Source organism: Lithobates pipiens, unplaced genomic scaffold (assembly GCF_037356315.1).
Source record: "Lithobates pipiens isolate NorthernLeopardFrog02 unplaced genomic scaffold, aLitPip1_a1.2 Scaffold_16, whole genome shotgun sequence".
Taxonomy (NCBI): Eukaryota; Metazoa; Chordata; class Amphibia; order Anura; family Ranidae; genus Lithobates; species Lithobates pipiens.
The window spans coordinates 340,083,300-340,097,458 of record NW_027507748.1 but is presented as its reverse complement, the minus strand read 5'-3'; the positions used below and the strand labels follow the sequence as shown (position 1 = coordinate 340,097,458).

General features: G+C 47.0%; 1 long non-coding RNA gene across 1 annotated transcript; it reads left to right on the top strand.

The window, feature by feature from the left end:
* Nucleotides 1–2,812: 2,812 nt before the first annotated feature.
* Nucleotides 2,813–6,942, top strand: LOC143982796 (uncharacterized). The gene is made up of 3 exons (XR_013274513.1): nt 2,813–3,015; nt 5,589–5,681; nt 6,670–6,942. It is a non-coding gene; the product is annotated as an uncharacterized LOC143982796 (long non-coding RNA).
* Nucleotides 6,943–14,159: the final 7,217 nt, after the last annotated feature.

Sequence of the window (14,159 nt, the reverse complement as noted above, 5' to 3'; positions counted from 1 at the left end):
CCAATGCCTGAAGCAACATTACAGGCTGTCCTCATGGTCTGGGTACCATTTTCAAGGTTTTAGCATGTTGCACTTATCTGGATACATTGCTTTTATTCTTGTATTAGAAGATAAGAGAAATTGTCTGAAGAGTTAATTGACATATCAGCATGGATGTCGCCCCACTTCCTTAAACAAAATCTACTCTCTAAAACGGAGATATTAATATTCCCCCCTGCACATGCCCCCCTCCATGACTTTTCCATCAAAATCAACAATGCAACCATCATGCCAGGGTACTAGGTGTAATCCTAGAATCTGACTTGTCATTTCAGCCCCAAGTCCAATCGTTGTCAAAGGTTTGTAGAATTCACCTCCGTAACATCTCTAAAATTCACCCAATTTTAACAAATGAAACCGCCAAAATCCTCATTCATTCCCTTATTATCTCTCGCCTTGACTGTTGCAACTCCCTTCTCATTGGTCTACCTCTCCATAGGCTACCCCCTCTTCAGTCTATCATGAATGCTGCTGCCAGACTTATCCACCTTACCAACCGCTCAGTGTCTGGGAGCCAGTGTAGGGATTGAGAGTTGGCAATCACCCAGCAAATTAAATTCAAAATACTAACCACAACATACAAAGACATTCACAACTCTGCCCCAAGCTAAATCACCAATCTTGTCTCCAAATATCATCCAAATCCTCCCGTCCGCTATTCTCAAAACCTCCTACTCTCAAGTTCTCTCATCTCCTCCTCCCATGCTCATTTCCAGGATTACTCCAGAGCTTCTCCCATCCTCTGGAACTCACTTCCTCCACTGGTCCGGCTATCCCCTACTCTTGCTACCTTCAGGCGATCCCTGAAAACTCATCTCTCCAGGGAAGCCTACCATGTCTCCAACTAATCTCCTACCACTTCCATTAGCTCATTCGCCACAGTTACAACCTTTTGTACCACCTGCCCCACCCTATTAGATTGTAAGCTCTTCTGAGCAGGGCCCTCTTAATCCTCTTGTATTTTATTGTATTGTAACTGTATTGTCTCCTTTTATATTGTAAAGCCCTACCTAAAATGTTGGTGCTATATAAATCATGTATTATAATAATAATAATAATAATAATTGAAGAATACAAAGACAAATAATAAACCAGTTGGGTTAAGAGTAATTTCTCCATATAGCCTGGTACACACTACAGTTTTTGCTGGGTTGAATGAAAAAAAACCTGACAGCTCCGGTTGGTGCCACTGTACTAACCATGTGACGTTAGTCCAGAAATCTCCCTCGCTGAGCTGTTGTGTTCTGACAGGGGAATGGCATTGGCTGAGAGCACTGATCAAGAGTTGGTCAGCTGCTGATTTTCCAGCATTCACATCCAACAGAACCTGGCCAATGTCTCGATTTCTATCAGACAGACTTACATACACACAGGCAGAATGTGTGCCTTTTTTGTTTTTTTGAACCGGTAAATGTCTCCTGACATGTGTGTATGGGGCATTAGGGAAAAAAGGTCCATTACCTTAGAACGCTAGCAAAAAAACTGAGGACTCATGAAATAAAGGCATGTCCGTGGATCAATTAGAAGGCTTGTAAATATTCTTTTTTGGATGGTTTTAGACTCAATCATGTGATTTTTCTCCATGTCTTTGGGCAGAGCTCTGTTGGTAACATGGCTAATGTAAATTAAATAAAAAAATTATCTGAATGCAAATACCATTATTTAAATGGAAACACATGCAAAAATGCTTGCTTTCATTTATGCACAAGAACAATTATGTCGTTAAAAAAAAAATGTCTATTTTTCTTTGCAGCCCCAAGTAACACTCCTTCACATCATATGCAGGGGCGCTCAGGGATCTTGATTGACAATGCAGCTTTCCCTCCTTGCTCCAATTTTTACCATTGCAGTCTATGTGAATGTGTGGGTGGCGCTCCAGCAGTCAAATTATTGTTTTTTAAAAAGAGATCTATATGTAAATAGCATTATATGAAACACACCCATGAAAGCAAAATTAATCATTAACACTAGTCATTGACTATAAAGAGAAGCACGGATTAAGAATGCAATGATATAAGGAGTGCTGGACATGACAGTGTGGATGAGGGACACAGAGGGTTAAGCTTTATGGGTGGAGTTCAGGAAAAGGTTTGCAGGAAACAAGTTCAGTGTAGGGGAGGGGTCACATAAAAGGGAGAGGTGTGGCTTTAAGGAATCATTCGGAGCCCAGTGTGACACAGAGGAGGCAGTTTTTTCGCTGCTCCTCTGCTATGGCGGACCTCGAGGGACTCTTCGCGCGGCTGCGAAGGGCGGCGGAGGTGCGCGGTGCGGACTGGCTGCGGGAACGTGTGGGTGACCTGACGGACGGCGATGTGGACGGCGGCGGGACAGGTGAGGTTCCACTGCGCGCGCGGAGGTCTCGGCCTCCGGCGCGTTTTTCTCCTGGGCCTACTCCTCGGCCGCCTCGTGACTCCCGGAGCCCGGGGGTGGACCGATCGGTCCCCCCGGCAAAACGGCAGGTTATCGGCTCCCCCCGGTCCGGGCGGTCGTTGCGCCGCCGAACGGAGGGGGGCGGGGCTTCGCGGCCGCATGGAAATGGCGCCGTGACCGCACGGGGCCCGGTGGAGGTGGGGGGGAGTGTGGATGGCTCTGGGTCGGCAGGCCAAGGGGGGGTGCACGTGGCGGGGGATCTGCGGCATGCTGGGTCTGGGGCCAGCATCCGCGCGGTGGGGGGGAGGGGGGCGCTCCGGGGGGGTCGCATGCTGGAGGGGGGGGAGGGAGGGTCGCTGAAGGCTGCCAAGGTGCCTGGCAGGGCTGGTTTTAGATGCCGGCATGCCGGGGGCGGCGGGGGGAGGAGGACATTGCCTGCAGTCCCGGATCGCAGGGACCGGATGGACCGCGCGGAGCACAGGGGGATTGCCGCGTCCCCGGTGCGCGCTGGAGAGGTCGGTTCGGAGAGCGAGCTGTCCCAGGAGGAGGAGGGGTCCTTTTCTACACCCGGACCGGTACCGGTCGCCGAGGCCCCTGGGGGCCCGGGTAAGTTGCGGGAGTCTACATTGCTGGCGGATGCCTTGCGGGATCTGATGGGGGTGGCGCAGGGGGGTGCGGTACCCACGGGATCCCGGGACGTATTGGGGGGGTTGCGGCAGGTTCAGCGCAGGGGGCGGGCCCTGTGGCCCCGGGGGGGCCGTCAGGTCAGTTGCAGGAGCTGTTGGGGGGGCTGCAGGCCCTGGTTGGTAAGTTTGCTGGGGGCTCCGGGTCGCCTCAGGTGGCCCCCTGGATGGGTACTGTGGGGGGGGCCGGGGGGGCGGAGGTCATTCCTGCGCGGGATGCACCGCCTGCTGCGGTGTCGGGGAGCATGGATGCGGGGGCTGTGGGCTCGGGGGTCCCCCCGGTGCCCGCGGACCCGGGGGCGCGGTCTGACCTGGTTAGGATCGCGGATGCTGCCCGGTGCGAAGTCTATGTTTGTTTCGAAGGCCCATTGGGGGGGCATTTGAAGCAGGAGGTGCGGGACAAGATCGGCAAGGGTGAGTATGTGGAGATTTTCTCCTTGCTCCCCCTCGAGAAATTTAATTTGGACAGGGTTAAGCCGGACAGTTCCAAGAAGGACGACGAGGAGAAACGTAGGTATCGGCTGATCCCGCGCACATTTGCAAATTGGCTTCAGGCGTTCGCTATCTTGGCTAGCGTGATAGGGGAAAAGAACCCCGAGCATTGCTCGGCGTTATTTTGTTACCTGGACGCGATTGGGGAGGCTCACCGAGTGTATGGAGGGCTGGCTTGGCTGCGCTATGATGAGCAGTTTCGTCAGCGTAAGGCAGTGCGGGCTGACCTGCGGTGGGATCACAAGGACATAAGCCTCTGGATGAGGCTTATGTCTGCTCCGCGGGCGCCCACTCCGTTTCTTCAGGGGGGGGCCGGGAGTGCGTCTTCCTCGGGACTGCCGGCCGGAAAGAAGTGGGGGGTGTGCTGGCCCTTTAATGAAGGGGCTTGTAAATTCGGAGGCGCGTGCCGCTTCAAGCATGAGTGCTCCGGGTGCGGCGGCACCCACCCCCTGTCTCGCTGTTTCAAAAAAGGTCAGCGTGCCAGTGCCGCCGGTCACAAAAGGGATGACGCCGGTGAACCTGGGAAGGATGCTTCCTTTCCTAAATAGGTATCCAGATGGTGCGGCGGCGCGTGGGCTAATTCTGGGTTTTCGGGACGGTTTTAGGATTCCCTGTTCTTTGGGAGGGGTGCCGCCGTTGGCCAGGAATTTGCGATCGGCTTTAGATCACCCGGGGGTTGTGGATGACAAATTGGGTAAAGAGGTGGCGCTGGGCCGGATGGGTGGTCCTTTCGAAGTGCAGCCGTGGGGGGACCTGGTGGTCTCCCCGTTGGGTGTAGTTCCTAAGAAGGAGCCGGGGAAGTTTCGCTTGATTCATCACCTGTCTTTTCCGAAAGGGGGGTCGGTCAATGATTTCATTGACCCGGAGGCGTGTACGGTTTCCTACACGTCTTTTGACGCGGCGGTACGGTGGGTCAGGCGGTATGGTCGTGGGGCTCTCATGGCCAAGGCGGATGTGGAATCAGCGTTTCGCCTTCTGCCGGTCCACCCGGACAGCTTCCGGCTGTTGGGATGCCATTGGCGGGGCAAGTTTTATGTGGACTTGTGCCTGCCCATGGGTTGTTCCATTTCATGCGCCTATTTTGAAGCTTTTAGTTCATTTTTGGAATGGGTGGTGAGAGATGTTTCGGGCCTGGAGTCGGTCATCCACTATTTGGATGACTTTCTGTGCGTGGGCCCGCCTGCCTCCAATGTGTGTGCGATTCTTCTGTCCACGTTGCAGCACATTGCGGGCAGGTTCGGGGTGCCGTTGGCGGGGGATAAGACGGAAGGCCCGGTGACGGAATTGAGTTTTTTGGGAATCGTGATTGATTCTATGGCAATGGAGTGTCGCTTGCCAGAGAATAAATTACGGGATCTGCAGGCGGAGTTGGCAGGCATGCAGGGCCGGCCGAAGGTTCAGCTTCGGGCCCTGCAGTCCCTGTTGGGCAAGCTGAATTTCGCTTGCCGGATCATCCCTATGGGCCGTGTGTTCTGCCGACGGCTGTCGGGGGCCACTGCCGGGGTAACCGCCCCTACCCACTTTTTGCGTTTGCGAAGGGAACACCGGGAGGACCTGCGGGCTTGGCATGAATTTTTGGAGTCGTATAATGGGCGGGCTATGTGGATGTCGGGGCCAGTGAGCAACTTCGATGTGGAGTTGGTTACTGACGCGGCTGGCTCAACGGGTTATGGGGCATTTTTCCGGGGTCGGTGGAGTGCGGAACCTTGGCCACGCTCATGGGAGGTTGCGGGGTTGTTGGGCAATTTGGTTTTGCTAGAATTGTTCCCGATAGTGGTGGCATTGGAGCTGTGGGGGGCGGAGTTTCGTAATTTGAAGTTGCGCATCAATTGCGATAACATGGGGGTGGTCCAGGTCCTCAATCGGATGACTGCTTCCTCCCCCCCGGTCATCCGGCTGCTGCGACACCTGGTCTTTCGCTGTTTGCGGCTCAATGTTTACGTTTATGCTGTGCACATACCTGGGGTGGAGAATTCTTTGGCTGACTCGCTCTCTCGTTTTCAGTGGGACAAGTTCCGGCAGCTGGCGCCGGGAGCGGAGGAGTCGGGGGCGCCATGCCCCGGGTGGATGTGGGAACTTCCCTTGGAATCGCCGCAGGTTGGTTAAAAAGGTCGTTGAGTGAGGCTACATGGTCCGCTTATTCTAGAGTGTGGGCGGAATGGTGGGCGTTCCTGCGGGAGGTTGGAGTGGCTGGTCGGGGCTCCGACCGGCGCTGGGTGGTATTGTACTGGGTTGCCCGGAACATTGAGACGGGCCTGTCTCCCGCGTCTATTGAGCGGAAGCTGGCGGGGTTGGCCTTTTTGTTCAAACTGTGGGGGGAGCCGGACGGGACGAAGGATTTTTGGGTGAGGCAAACGTTAAAGGGGTACAGGAGGGATTGGAAGGGTAGGGATGCGCGCCGGCCGGTGTCATTTGACAATTTGGTGGCAATTTGTTCTCGGCTGGTGGACGTTTGCTCGTCTGCTTACGAGACCGTTCTGTTTACGGCAGCGTTTTCGTTGGCGTTTTATGGGGCTTTTAGGATTGGGGAGTTGGTGTGTCGCTCAAAACGGGTGGCTGGGGGTCTGTTGGATCAGGATGTGCAGGTGGTTGCGGATCGGGTGAGTATACGGTTGCGTAGGTCTAAGACTGATCAACGGGGCAGGGGAGTGGCGATTACGCTGCTCGCCCTGCCGGGCTCGGTAGTGTGCCCGGTGGCGGCGGTACGGGCTTTCCGGGCGGTACGGCCTGTGGGGGCGGGCCCCTTTTTGGTGCACGAGGAGGGCTCTTTTCTATCCCGTTTTCAATTTGTGTCGGTCTTTCGGCAATGCCTGAGGGCGGTGGGTTTGGATGAGCGGGACTACGCGTCCCACTCTTTTCGGATTGGGGCGGCCACGGAAGCGGCTCGATGTGGGCTGGAGGAGGCGGTGGTTCGCCGGATTGGTAGATGGGAGTCCCGGAGGTTCCGGTCCTATGTCCGGCCGCAGTTGCTACTGGGGTAAGGAGGGTGCGGCTGGGGGTTGTTTGCTGTGGGATTTATGGGGGGGAGGACTGTGCTTGTAACATTCCTTTGGTTGTTGTGTTATTTCTCTTGTTTTCATTCCAGATGGAGGTTCTCAACGCCTCGTTTGGATCCTGGGGCATTCGTACGTCTGCTGGGGGGCCAGGAGAGGTGATTCTCTACCAGCAGGCAGGCAATTGGGTATCCCCAGGGAGGTAGCTAGGGTGATGTGGTTGGGTTTCCCGGGCATGAGGTGGGAGCGTGTCATGAGGGAGGTGGAGCGCTTCGCTTTGAGGGATAGGCCCCCGGATGTGCTGGTTGTTCATGCGGGGGGCAATGACCTGGGATTTCGGAAAGTGAAGGACATTTTGGCGGATATCAAGGCTGATGTGTTGCGCATGTGAGTCCTTTTCCCGGGCACCATTTTGGTGTGGTCGGACATTGTGGCCAGAACGGTGTGGCGGGGGGCCAGGTCTTTAGCCAGCCTTGAGAAAACTAGGATTAGGGTTAATAAGGTTGTTGGGCGGTTTGTAGTGCAGAACGGGGGCATTGTGGTAAGACACAGGGAATTGGAGGTGAATGTAGGGCTTTATCTTAGGCGGGATGGCGTTCATCTATCGGATGTGGGGATTGACCTCTGGTCCTTTGGCTTACAGGAGGGCATACAGAAAGCTCTTCGGGTGTGGGGCGGCCCTCAAGGTTGAGGGGGTCACCCTTTCGGGCTGTGGCGGTGTGTTTTCTGGTGGTTTCTGACGGTAGACAGGTACTCAGAAGGGATCTGAGGGTGTGGGGGGCTCATCTAACGATCGGCCCCTCTGGGTATTCCTGAACGTTGGAGGGAATACGGTTATGTTCACTGGCGGAAGTTGTCTCCGACCGGTCACAGGTGGAGGCCTTTGGGAAGTTGGTCAGGTGTACCGCAGTGATTGGGTATTGGTTTAAGTGTGGTCACCGTCAGAGATCACCAGAATGGGCAGTTAATGTTAATTAAAATGTGGTTTAATGTTAATAAAGTTATTTATATTTATATATTTATATATATTTATATATTTATATATTTTCATATTTACAAGTTATTGGAGTAATTTTGAGTTATGTTTAATAAAGGCTGTTGTGGCCAGTTTACTCCAACCTATGGTGTGGTCTCGTTTCTATTAGATAAGGAATAGTATAAGGGGAACATTCAGACTACACTAGTCAAGAGAAGCACGGATTAAGAATGCAATGATATAAGGAGTGCTGGACATGACAGTGTGGATGAGGGACACAGAGGGTTAAGCTTTATGGGTGGAGTTCAGGAAAAGGTTTGCAGGAAACAAGTTCAGTGTAGGGGAGGGGTCACATAAAAGGGAGAGGTGTGGCTTTAAGGAATCATTCGGAGCCCAGTGTGACACAGAGGAGGCAGTTTTTCCCACCCTCCCGCCCTATTGTTATGTGTTTGTTTTGTGGTGTTTTGTTGCTGGTCTTTTTCTTCTTTTGCAGGTTCATCGGTTGTCACGGCAGCTGAAAGTTTTTTGTGTTGGCGGTGTGTTTTCTGGTGGTTTCTGACGGTAGACTGGTACTCAGAAGGGATCTGAGGGTGTGGGGGGCTCATCTAACGATCGGCCCCTCTGGGTATTCCTGAACGTTGGAGGGAATACGGTTATGTTCACTGGCGGAAGTTGTCTCCGACCGGTCACAGGTGGAGGCCTTTGGGAAGTTGGTCAGGTGTACCGCAGTGATTGGGTATTGGTTTAAGTGTGGTCACCGTCAGAGATCACTAGAATGGGCAGTTAATGTTAATTAAAATGTGGTTTAATGTTAATAAAGTTATTTATATTTATATATTTATATATATTTATATATTTATATATTTTCATATTTACAAGTTATTGGAGTAATTTTGAGTTATGTTTAATAAAGGCTGTTGTGGCCAGTTTACTCCAACCTATGGTGTGGTCTCGTTTCTAATAGATAAGGAATAGTATAAGGGGAACATTCAGACTACACTAGTCATGAAAAGTTGAAGTATATCTAAAAAAATTGTTATTGCACATAGGATACTATTCTTACATATGAATATAAATACAAGAAATACACTAAGGCCGCGTACACACGGGCGGATTGTCTGTCCAACTTAGTCCGCTGAACAGTGTTTCAGCGGACAATCCGCTCGTGTGTGGGCTTCAGCTGACTTTTTCAGCGGACAGTCTGACGAACAAAGTCTTACGGAATTTCCGTAAGACAGTCCGTTCAAACTTGGTTTTGTCCGTCCAAACTTGGTTTCAGCGGACAGTCCGCTCGTGTGTAGGCAAGTTGGACGGACTAAGTATGGCGCATGCTCAGAAAGGGTTTACACGGCCGAAGGTTGCATTGCAGTGTATAGGACGTCGTTTTTCTAGTCCCGTCGTATGTGCTGTACACGTCATCACGCACGCTTTCAGCGGACTGTCTGCTCATCGTGTGTGGTCAAGTCCGTTCATGCAAATTTTGAACGGACTGTCTGTCGGATTGTCTGCCGAACTTAGTTGGGCAGACAATCCGCCCGTGTGTACGCGGCCTAAGGCTAGGTTTGCATTACTGCGAGTGGTTGCGGGTGCAGGAATCACAGCAATTCCCGTACCCTCAACCATCCACAGTCAAAACACGCTGCTCTTTAAAAATGCACAGGGCTGCCATTCATCTAATGAAATTCCTCTAAAAATGCAGAGCGTTTACGTGTGCAGGAACCGCATGGAAAATGCATGGTGCAAAAGCACCGTGCGATTTTCCAGCAGATGTGTTTTTAAAATGCTGCAGGAAAAAAATTTCCTGCATGAAACACAGGCACAACAACCTATTCAAATGAATGGGCTGCAGTGTCTGTGAAAACGCAGGTTGCAAGCCTGCAAGAGTATGAACCTATTCTAAACAAATTGCATAGCAAACATATACTGTACATCAAAAGCAGTATACAATAAACATAGTGCTTTGTGCCCACAATAACTAGTATAAGATGTTGCCTTAGCCTATAGAAATGTCAAACATATGTACTGTATGTAGGTTGACAGTGATTTGATCCTTTATTACCCTTTCCCTTTTGAACAAAGAAACCAATTCCTGGAGTACTAAGTGACTTTTGTCCTCCCTGGAATCAAGCAATGACACTGCAATGAGTTATTTTGTGTTTTTCTTAAAGACCACTTGTACTCTGCTTGAGAAGTCTCAGGCAAGGTGTTAACTACCTTTCAAATAACAACCTAGACTAATTTTCACTCCTCTGTCTAATTATCATTTAGAACAGCAAGACTAATCTGCTATATGTTTTTCTAAGTAGACCAAATTACTTGGGTTCATTTTAAAGGTGCAGTTTTTTTGGAATTTAGATGCAAGTTTTCAATAATCAACAATTCAGAGGTTTAAGTTGTTAAAAGTACACTGATTCTCAGATTGTTTTTACCTTAAACTTATAATTTGTATAATTTAATAGCATCTAAGTTTAAAAAATTGAACCGTAGCTTTGTAACAAAAAACAGTCTGCTGCTTAAGCCATTTTTCTAAAAATGATTTCAGCTAGCTTTCGTAAGCCTTATTAATAATCAGTCCCGTGGGCAGAAGATTGTATGGGAATTAGAAGCAGCTGGAAGAAATTACTCAGTTTTATGAGCAATTTTCCTGCTTTTATCAGCTAAATATGAGGAATGGAAGTAGTGATTCCAGCGTGGTCTATCTGGGACCCTCGCTGAGTGAGCAAGTAATCATTTGTAAGCTGCTCATGGTAATTGAAAGTTAGATGTGTCCCCTGTGTGTCCTTCATTAGGCTGTTATGTAACTTGCATCGTTTAGACTGTATAATAAATGAGTTCATTGAGAAGGATAAATCTGTAGAGTCTCAGTGATCTTGAGCTGGGTTCTGTCTTTTGGACTATGGTCAGAAGGTGAAGGAGAATGTATAAACATCACATCACCATATTCAATAAACCAAAGCCTCAGAGTTCATATATGAGCCCACAAAAGTTTGTATCTCAACAGAGAATTAATAGACTAGACTTGCTCATCAATTTTTTATTTACTTCTTACCTTCCAAACATCAGTACACGTATTTTATCAGATGAATGGGTATGCTTAGAGGATTTAATGATTTCTAATTTCCACTTTATTCTGCAGGACTTTGGTGCAGACACTGGTTTAAAAGAGACTTGTAATGCTGTTTGGTGGGGCTGAGCCACACACATAATGACACAACCTATTTAAATAGTTCCTCCTCCTCTAGCTTCTCAAGAGCTTGGAGAGCTGCTAGACTGTGGAAACACACCTGGGATCATGCAGCTTTGATGTAACCTCTTAAAGCGGTAGTAAACCCGCAATTTTTTTTTATTTTTTTTTAAACCTGCAAAGCAAAATGCATAATGAGCTAGTATGCACTGCATACTAGCTCATTATGAAATACTTACCTTAGAACGAGGCCCCGACATCTGGCCCGATCCACGCCAAGGGAGCTGACATGCTCCCTTGGCGTTTCTTCCGGGTATCGCGGTTCCGGCGCTGTGAGTGGCCGGAGCCGCGATATCGTCACTCCCGCGCATGCGCGCGAGAGATTTCATTCCCGGCCGGCCACTGCCGGATTTTCAGGCTGAGAATCCCTTTGTGCGCATGCGCAGCTGCAGTCAGCGGCGCATACCGAGGGGAATATCTCCTAAACCGTACAGGTTTAGGAGATATTTTTTTTACCTACAGGTAAGCCTTATTATAGGCTTTCCTGTAGGTAAAAGTTAAAAATTTGGGTATACAACCACTTTAAGAGCTTGTAGTGAATAAATATGATGGATGGAAATTACAATTATAGCCTTAAGTCATCTCATTCTACCAGATGGAGGAAGTTGCAAAAGAAGGGTAAGCTATATTCATATTAGATTGGTTACAAGGTTATCTACATATATTCATATGCTTGACAACTTACTGAATAATACTGGAAAAAGACAAAGAATTCTGAGTCAACAATGGAGATTAGCCTCAAAAAGGGGGTACCGTAATAAAGATATAGGTACCATCATCCTGAATATTCAATTGGAAGAGAGAGGAGGGTGAAGAGATACAACAAGAGCTACTCCAAACCCCGTTGATCCTAAATCACTCCAAGGGTTCTTAGGACTATTACGGTACCCAATAATATAAGAAGTCATAAGTAAAAATGAGGAGTAACATTTATTAGAAAATATACAAAGATAATGTAATCAATAATTCAAAATACAAGTAAGAACACAATATTTTACAGTACAAGAGCATTAAAAAACTGGGTATTAGCCCCCATAGACAAATGGGGTTATGATGTAGGTGTGGACATAACCTGGTCTAGTTTTGTGGCTTTAACCGCTTCCTCAGGAGGCGTCAACCTATGAACACCTGAAGAAAAATATAGTATAGAACTATAGCAATACAAAAATACACAATTACACAAAAGATCGTAACAGAAAATGTTGGGAGTATTTAATTATTTATGCGACTCACCAACAAACCCAGAATGGAGTAACAGACGGCAAAAACAGAGACCCCCCACAAATGGGTGCTCCCCCTCGGGGCGGGTACGGGGGGGTAAATATGTGGGCAAGTAAAGTTTTAAAAAACAAACAGGGGGGGTCCTTAAAGAGGCTCATATCTATAAACAAAAGGGGAAAAAGGTGGGAAAGGACGGGAAAGGAAGGAAGAAAAAGGGGAAGGGAATGGGGGGAAGGGGAAAAGTGGGGGTAAACAAAGGAGGGAGGGAAGAGGGTGGAGGGAAAAATGGGGTAAAAAGGGGGAACAGAATGTGTAATTGAAAGGTGAATATATAGAAAGCAAAAAAGGACCACCCAATGTGATAAAATATATAACACTGACCCACCTAGTGGTAGTGAAAGTTAAATGAAGTAACACACCCGGGAAGGCAGAGAAGGTAAGGCTAGGTATGGTAAAGTTCACTATAATGTAAGGACAAGCATACTCAGTTGGTGCAGCAAAAAGAGCCTGGAAAGGTATATATAAACAGTGTCAACAGAAACATAGAAACTGAGTCAACAATGTTTAGTAATGTAATAAACAACTTGTTATGGGGAGAGAATGTATCTATTAGACATGTGCATGGCCAAACAATTTGTTTTATTTGTTTATTTTTTTTTCCGGATCACTCGTTATTAATGAAATTTGTTAAACTCAGAAAAATGTATTGGTATGGTATTTGTTATTTTGGTAATTCATGAATTCGGAAATATTCTAATTCAGTATGTTCTATTCGTATATATGTGGTATTCATTATTTTGAAAATGTGGAAAAATTCATAGTATTCATTACGTTCACCAACAGGGAGACAAATTTAAAAGGGAAATTCCAATACCTATAATTTATTAGTTTATAACTATTATTATAGTTTTTATTATTATTAATTATCAAATAATAATAATAAAAAAGCTATAATAATGGTTAATAAACATAATCATTTAATTATAATAGAAATTATCCAATTTTTTTTTTTTTGTTCTTTCGGATTTTCGTTGTTATTTTCAGATTTTCTTTCTTTCAAATTTTTCATTCTTTTTGAAAATTTGTTTTCGTAAATATTTATTAAATGGTTTTTCATTAATTCGGATGTTTCCGAATTAACAAATGTGCCGAATTTTGACGAAAAACGAATTCGGAACAAAACAAATTGCACATGTCTAGTATTTATTTTGCTCAAGAATATTTCGTAGGCTCAGACGTAAAATATGAGTTAAGTAGGGTTTGCTTTTTCTTGCTCCCACTAGGGATATTTTAACTAATTTCTTATTCAAGTTAACACAAGTCACCAGAACACTAAATAAAAGGACATTTTCCAAACGTGGACAGAGACAGCAGTAAAAACCCGTCAAAGGTCACAAAATCCCTGTCTAACCACTGACATGCTTATCTTCACCTCTGAGATTTCCTCTCTTTTAGACTAAATACCATAGACTATTGCTTTCCAAAGATACCAATGATACTTTTCTTTAATGTTTAGTACCACTGGCTTACAGAGTTTTCCTCTGCAGTGGAATTTTCTTCTTCAAGGTTCTGAAGGATATCCTACGATCTTATACAATAATTCTGAAAAAAATCATTAAAATTTTAAGCTGGTAAAAAACAAATCAATCTGTCAGGCTGAGATCTGCTGTAGATATGGGTAACCTGTAGCCAGCACACCAATGTTTCCTAATCTACTGTGCACTCTGGTAGACCCTCAAATTAACCTATAAAATCAGCCATATATGTTGACATCCTTATAGCACAATATTTGAAAGTCTACAGTGCCTCTGCTACAGTGCCTTGAAAAAGTATTCATACTATATTTTACACATTTTGCCATATTACATTCAAAAACGTAAATGTATTGTATTGGGATTTTATGTGATAGACCAACACAAAGTGGCACATATTTCTGAAGTGGAAGGAAAATCATGAATGATTTTAAATTTTTTTTTGCAAATAAATATGTGAAAAGTGTGGTGTGCATATGTATTCAGCCCCCCTGAGTCAATACTTTGTAGAACCACCTTGTCGCTGTAATTACAGCTGCAAGTATTTTTGGGTATGTCTTTACCAACTTTGCACATCTAGACAGTGAAGATTTTGCCCATTCTTTTTTT